This window comes from Macaca mulatta, chromosome 5 (assembly GCF_049350105.2).
Source record: "Macaca mulatta isolate MMU2019108-1 chromosome 5, T2T-MMU8v2.0, whole genome shotgun sequence".
Lineage (NCBI taxonomy): Eukaryota > Metazoa > Chordata > Mammalia > Primates > Cercopithecidae > Macaca > Macaca mulatta.
In genome coordinates, this window is record NC_133410.1 from 108,191,139 (window position 1) to 108,199,058 (window position 7,920).

General features: G+C 38.5%; 1 pseudogene across 1 annotated transcript; it reads right to left on the reverse strand.

The window, feature by feature from the left end:
- Positions 1 to 3,307: 3,307 nt before the first annotated feature.
- On the reverse strand, positions 3,308 to 4,096 carry LOC144340813 (tubulin-specific chaperone A pseudogene; annotated as a pseudogene). The gene has a single exon (XR_013417239.1). The product of XR_013417239.1 is annotated as a tubulin-specific chaperone A pseudogene (transcript).
- Positions 4,097 to 7,920: the final 3,824 nt, after the last annotated feature.

Here is a 7,920-nt window from a genome sequence, read left to right on the forward strand (position 1 = left end):
ATACACATATAAACCATTTCTTCTAAAAATAATGATGAGCCTTCCCCCTCAGAACACCCCATTTGTGTACTCCATTACCTTCATTCAACAAATATTTACTCACAGGAACTTCCAAAAAATTTTTTTCCGGGTTAAGACAAATCACCCAACACCTTATTTGAAGTATGTAATAATCAGTAGTCCCCCTAGGCACTCGTTAATGGTTTGAACCAATAACTCAAGGTATAGTCCACAGACTACTACTACTGGTCCACAAACTGGTTATGGTTGACAGTGAGGTTAAGTATAGAAATGCAAAGTAAACACTTCGGAAATTTGTAGCAATTTGACAATTTTTTATCTGCTGAAACTAATCAAATTCAGGCTTACATTTTGTATGCATGTCTTCATCTTTATAATTTTACAAAAGTATTATATTAGAAATTTAAAAAAAAGAAAAGGCCAGGCATGGTGGCTCACCCCTGTAATCCCAACACCTCGGGAGGCCAAAGCAGGAGGATCTCTTGAGCCCAGGAGGCCAAAAGAGGAGCACCACTTGAGCCCAGGAGTTCAAAGACTGCAGTGAGCTAAGACAGCACCACTGCACTCCAGCCTGGCTGACAGAGTAAGACTCTGTCTCTAAAAAATTAAATTAAATGAAAATTTAAAAACAAACACAAACCAGTTTGTCGTCAGAATATGAGATGCACTGCTTCAGATCACACCCTCTAGAGCCACGTTCCCCATGTTGGAATCCCAGCTCTGCCATTCACAGCTGTAAATTCAGAGCAAGTAACTTTTGTGGCCTCAATTTCCTCATCTTAAAATGGGCATTGTGACATTTATCTCCTAGGATCACCATGGGGATTAAATGAATTAAAAAACAAAAGCATTTAAACTGTCTGGTACATGGGAAATGCAAAATAAGGATTGCTTTTTATAAAGTAGCTAAAAATTTTAAGCGGTTACCTGGCTTGCCATTCTGCAAATTTTTATTCAGAGCAAACTGTATGGCCAGACACTATGCTGAATTGTTTTATATGATTTGTTTTAGAAAGAAAAAAAATTTTTTACATTATATTTATCACTTTCCTCCTTCCTAAATTTTTTCTGATATATGTAGATATAGGTATTCCTCCCAGAACAATAACGATTAATGCAATATAAAGTCATTTTAAAGTAACATTCAAGTGAAGAAACCTACTTTTCCTACTTTTAAAGGTACTCCCAGATACCATATTTCCGCTTTTCTGTACTGAAGGCATCATATCTTTGGCCTCATGAATGGCTAAAATGTAGCATTGAGCTGAACTATTTATTACCAAGGAATAGCATAAAGGACATTGAAATCAAGCATCAAAATAAAGCACAAAAAAAGGGGCTAGAGGAAGAAAGAAATTATGTATCAGGCACATTTATTCACATACCATCTATATATATACCAGGTATCTGTATACCAGGCTCTGACTTCACTACCACAGTTTTCCTCTGATAACAGAAAAAGAAATCCCAGGTTTACCAATCCCTGGTGCACTAGGAGCCATATTGTAAAATGGGTATCTCAACAACACAGTCTGGATCCACCTCTAACCCCAATTTGATGAGTCCTTTAAGTCTTAAGATGAGTATGATAGGAGAAAATTTTCAGATAACAACAGGGATTATTTAAGTGATGCAGGGCAAGCCCTTAAAACCCCTGTAAGGATCAGTTTCTTCCCTTGTAAAAAGTGCTGTGTAGGTTTTAATCAACAATCCAAGAGTCTGGCACTTAAGTGATCAATAACTGTCAGTTACCATTAGCAATCAGTACTTGAGATGACATTAACATAAGAGTTCAGAAAGGTAAGAGCTGAGTAAATGTGGCATGCTGAACTAGACTTCAAACTCTGGAAGAAGTTCGGCTAGTCCTTTAAATTTTAAGATGAGGAAATTTCAAGAACAATAGAAGATAAATCACTAACATTCATATCCCAGTAATATACTGAACAGGGAGTAGAAACCTAAACTACCTAGGGTATGCTCTCTAAATTTTTGTCCTGGCTCAATAATTTCTATCTATCCTCAAATCCTTACACCAGACCTTCCCCCACACCCCCAATCATATACACAGTAAGTGGGGATATGGAAAGAGAAAGAACTCGTGATTAACTTAGAAATAACTACCCAGATGACTATTACCACACCTAAATAATTGTGATACCAACACTCTCCCCCTTCCTGATGACACAAAATAAATGTGTTCAGTCAATGCTATAGCATCAAATAATGGGTAACAACATGACTGGTGACCCATATTCAGTAGCGCTTCCTTATATTCCCCCTTCCTTCACTTTCTGTAGCTAAACTGGAAAGACCAGCTGTGTCCATACTAGAAATGTAAATGCTACATATTTCAAAGACAGCTGCAATTATTTCTACAAGGTACTAATACAACATTCTAGTAAACTGAAGGCACTATATTAAATAAAGGTATGAAATAATGAGCAGAAGGATAGATAGACACAGTAAGAACAGAAAAGGGTGGTGCTTTATGATTTTGAAAAGCTCACACCTCATCCAAACTATGAGTTTTTACTTGATAGGTAACATTTACTAAGCAGCGACTACCAGGCCATGTGCTACATTATTTGCATACATACTACCTCAACATACTATAAATCATCTCAATCTAGTCAATATTCATGATCCTGTGAAACAACCATTATTCTCTCCACTCTTCAGACAAATCTGAAGTCCTGGAAAAGTAAACATGTCATTTAAATCCGGGACTACCAGGGTTTACGGCTAAGAACACCACATGTCCTAGTTCTACCTGTTTGTTGTTTCAGTATAATTGTTAATAGAACTCTCATTCACTCCCAAAGGTGGCCAGGACTGAATAATAAATTATATGGTTACAAAGATTCTCTTTCTAGGCAACATAAGTCTATAATATACACCGTGCTCTGCTCTACAGCCTCAGGCTCAACACCTTTGCTCATCTTGCCAATGCACGTCACTGCCAGTACACTAGTAAAAGAGGCATGAATGGTACAACTCACCCTCCTCCCAGACACACAAAAAAATCCACCACCAGGAAAAAAAAGCAACTATATAGTGAGTTTGTATTATTATGCACAACAGGACCCTAAATACCCATTGGTCAAATATCTCACATATACAGGTAAGTGTAAGTAAAAACCTCTTTTATGTGTACAAATAACTTTAATGAGAACATTATTTAATAGAAATATGTAAACAGACTTCATACTTTTCTGTTCCTTTGTAGTATCCACTCAGTTCTCAGTTTTGTCCTTCATTTGACATATTAAATCAGGCAAAGAAATGTATACAATCACATAAAAAGAATCACGTTTTCACACTTGAACACACAGCAGTGGTCAAAAATAATGAAATGTAAACTGGACCCCATGATTTAATGCAAAAAACATTCCGTACAGAAAAGTTTCAGGCTTCTAACTTTACTGAATCCAGTACTAAATGTTCTTTATATTCCTCAGCCTTTTTCAAGTCTTTTTCACTTTCTAACATCCGCCAAAGAACTATGCAGCTTCCAACCTGTGCTGGCAATCAGAGCTTATCACCTGGGATTCTTGCAGAATTTCTGCCTGCTTTTTAATGGCATAATTTTCACCATCTTTAGCTTTCATTTTTTTTCTTTTCTTCTTGTTGTTTTGCTTCTTTTTCATGCATCACTTTTTTTTTGACCAACTGCTTCACCACAGTAGTCTTAATTTGTCTCAGGCCAGGATTAGCCATGGTCCCTCAAGCACCATGAGAAGGGTGGGACAAAGAGCCAGGGTAACCATGGAGGAGGTGGCTGTCAGTCCCCAGTTCTTTTCAAGAAACCATGCATTTCCTCACAGCACCCTCCCATATGTAAATTAGTGTAATTAAGTAACTAGTACACAAGAACAACTATAGTCTTACCACCTGTCTTGTAAGGAATAAAAAATTTGGTAAAACACTGAAAAGTTGCCTCTATTAAACTGTTTTGGTTTTAGCTTTGAAACATATATTTATAGTAAAGGAATACCAGCTAATATGGCATCACTCATGAAAATGTGGCTGTGGATTTTGCAGGTCTTCCTTACCTGTAATAAAGGATCAAAACTATGACTTTTGTACTCCTCCCTTAACCTAGAAAGTTGAAGTAAAAAAACAACACATGGAGATTTAGCAAAATACAAATCTTTCAACATTAAAACACTGCTCACATGGAAAAAATTTTTTCATGTAAAAGACCCTGAGACATCATGTATCAATTATGATTCAAAAGACAGTACTTCTTAAAGTGCTTTTCAATTAATATAAAATGGCATCTAAACAATAACAAAAAATCACTGGTAGCTGGATTACTAAAGAAAAGAGTTGTGATGATGTGTACAAATTGTGCAGTGTCCAAAAATACTATAAAAATTCAATAGCTGTTTATTTAAATAATAACCTAATTACTTGATCAAAATTAATAAGTAGCACTAAACTCATGAGTGAATCGAGATGATTAAGTTTGCTGAGCTATATATTTCTGGATATTCAGCAAACTATACTTAAACATATTAATTAAAAAAAAATCCCAACAGTTCACACTTGCATTTCTGATCTTCAAATAAACAATTTTTAAACTTGGATAGATTCTTTTTTTTTGAGACAGATTCTCACTCTGTCACACAGGCTGGAGTGCAGTGGCATGATCTCGGCTCACTGTAACCTCCGCCTCCTGTGTTCAAGCAGTTCTCTTGCCTCAGCCTCACGAGTAGCTGGGACTACAGGCATGCACCACCACACCTGGCTCATTTTTTTGTATTTTTAGTAGAGATGTGGTTTCAACCATGTTGGCCAGGCTGGTCTTGAACTCCTCCTGACCTCAAGTGATCCACCCGCCTCGGCCTCCTAAAGTGCTGGGATTACAGGAATAATCCACCGCGCCCAGCCTAAAACTTGGATGCATCCTTTTTTTTTTTTTTTTTTAACCCTTTGAGATGGAGTCTTGCCCTGTTGCCCAGGCTGGAGTGCAGTGGCACGATCTCGGCTCACTGCAACTTCCGTCTCCTGGTTGTAGTGATTCTCCTGCCTCAGCCTCCCGAGTAGCTGGGATTACAGGCGCCCGCCACAACGCCTGGCTAATTTTTGTATTTTTAGTAGAGATGGGGTTTTACCATCTCCGTCAGACTGGTCTTGAACTCCTGACCTCGTGATCCACCCACCTTAGCCTCTCCAAGTGTTGGGATTACAGGTGTGAGCCACCGTGCCCAGCACATTCTTAACTACTAGAAAGAGTTGAAGGAGGCCAGGCGTGGTGGCTCACGCCTGTAATCCCAGCACTTTGGGAGGCCGAGGCGGGTGGAGCACCTGAGGTTGGTAGTTCCAGACCAGCCTGACCAACATGGAGAAACCCTGTCTCTACTAAAAATACAAAATTAGCCGGGCGTGGTGGCGCGTATGCCTGTAATCCCAGCTACTCGGGAGGTGGAGGCAGGAGAATCACTACAACCTGGGAGGCAGAGGTTGCAGTGAGCTGAGATCAAGCCATTGCACTCCAGCCTGGGCAACGAGAGTGAAACATTGTCTCAAAAAAAAAAGAAAAAGAAAAGAAAAAAGAAAGACTTGTGGGCACCTTTTAACATTTTAAAATAAATTTTTTAAATGAACATTCTTAAGGGAGCACTAATATGTACCTACTGATCATATTACTTTGCACATATTATGCAGCTTAAGCCAACATCACAAATTCAGTTTGGGTTTGGGGAGGTGATAACACAGACACAAGAAATAACAGATGTGTGAACTAGGATGATAAGGCTAATGATAAAATTTAAATGTCAGTACTATTTAAACCAAAGGCTACCAGAAGATTCATAATTTAAAATAACTAGAAAAATTTACAGGCTGGGTGCGGTGGCTCATGCATATAATTCCAGCACTTTGGGAGGCAGAGGCAGGTGGATCACGAGGTCAGGAGTTCAAGACCCACCTGACCAACTTGGTGAAATCACATCTCTACCCAAAATACAAAATTAGCCAGGCGTGGTGGCGCATGCCTGTAACACCAGTTACTCAGGAGGCTGAAGCAGGAGAATCACTTGAACCCGGGAGAGGGAAGTTGCAGCGAGCTGAGATCGCGCCACTGCACTCCAGCCTGGGCAACAAGAGCAAAACTCCGTCTCAAAAAAAAAAAGAAAGAAAAAAGAAAAAGAAAAATTTACGTACGGCCAGGCACGGTGGCTCATGCCTGTAATCCCAACACTTTGGGAGGCTGACGCAGGCAGATCATGAGATCAGGAGATCGAGACCATCCTGGACAACATGGTGAAACCCAGCCTCTACTAAAAAATACAAAAATTAGCTGGGCCTGGTGGTGCATGCCTGTAATCCCAGCTACTCAGGAGGCTGAGGCAGGAGAATCGCTTGAACCAGGGAGTCAGAGGTTTCAGTGAGCTGAGATCGCACCATTGCACTCCAGAATGGTGAAAGAGCGAGACTCCATCTCAAAAACAAAAAAAAAAGAAAGAAAACAAAGAAAAATTTACATACGTTGAACATTATACAAAAGTAAAAAATGATTCAAAATATATCAACATTAAAATGGCATTAGGACCAGTGCACAAAACTGTTGACTGCAGTAACACGGTATTTTCCATTTCAATTATTCCTTAAAGCTTTATAGGAAGTATTTGAAAGGCAAATCTTTTAAAGAATTTAACTGCTATTTAAATGTTTATACATTTTAAAACTTAGAAAACATAACTAAAATTTCATGATACTAATTAAATTCTAGTTTTTTTTTTTTTTTAAATCTATCTTTACATGTCACAGTTCAAACAAATGAGCAGTTACTGTTAAAATTCTATGTGTTTGGCCGGGCGCAGTGGCTCACACCTGTAATCCCAGCACTTTGGGAAGCTGAGATGGGTGGATCGCCTGAGGTCAGGTGGTCGAGACCAGCCTGGTCCAACATGGTGAAACCCTGTCTCTACTAAAAATACAAAAATTAGCCAGGTATAGTGGCACGTGCCCATAATCCCAGCTACTCGGGAGGCTGACTCAGGAGAATTGCTTGAACCTGGGAGGCAGAGGTTGCAGTGAGCCAAGGTAGTGTCACTGCATTCCAGCCTGGGCAACAGAGCAAAACTCCGTATCAAAAAAATAAATAAATAAATTACATGTGTTCATTTTTAAAAGTTAAAGGTTATAATTTCAATTTAAACTGTAGCTTTAATAAGGTCATTTTGTTTTCTGTAACAACTTCTTATCCAACAGATTTTTTTTTCTTTTTCTTTTTCTTTTTTTTTGCCTTCAGAGGAGGGTATCACTGTTAACTTAGGCTGGAGTGCAGGGATGCAATCATAGCTCACTGCAGTCTCAAACTCCTAGGCTCAAGAGATGCTCCTGAATAGCTGGGACTACAGGCATGCCCAGAAAATTTTTAGAGACAGGTCTCACTATATTGCTCAGCCTGGTCTCAAACTCTTGGCCTCAAGTGATCCTCCTGCCTCAGCCTTCGAAATTGCTAGGATTACAGGCGTGAGCCACCACGTCTGCCTTTTTATGTACTAAGGTTTTAAAATCACCTTTCAAAAGAAAATATTTTGAAGAAATATATGCCTTAAAAAAATTTACAAAACCAGGTATAGTCAGTTTCTTATGTCCCCAGGATTACAGAGTGGAATACAACCTTCTATTTACTTAGTTTAAGTTAATAAACTATCAAGCTTCCAAACCTAAAAGGATCTACTGAGTTCCAAGTCAAAGCTAAATGGGAAAATAGAAAAATAGTAAAATTAAAATAAAAAGATCTATATTATTTAACCTAGTAATTAGACTTCTAAGAGACAATACATCTATCAACAGATATACCCAAAAGGTAATAGATAAACCATGGCATTTATAATGTAAGCACTAAACATGTTTGTAAGAATTACTTTAAAACTAATACAAATG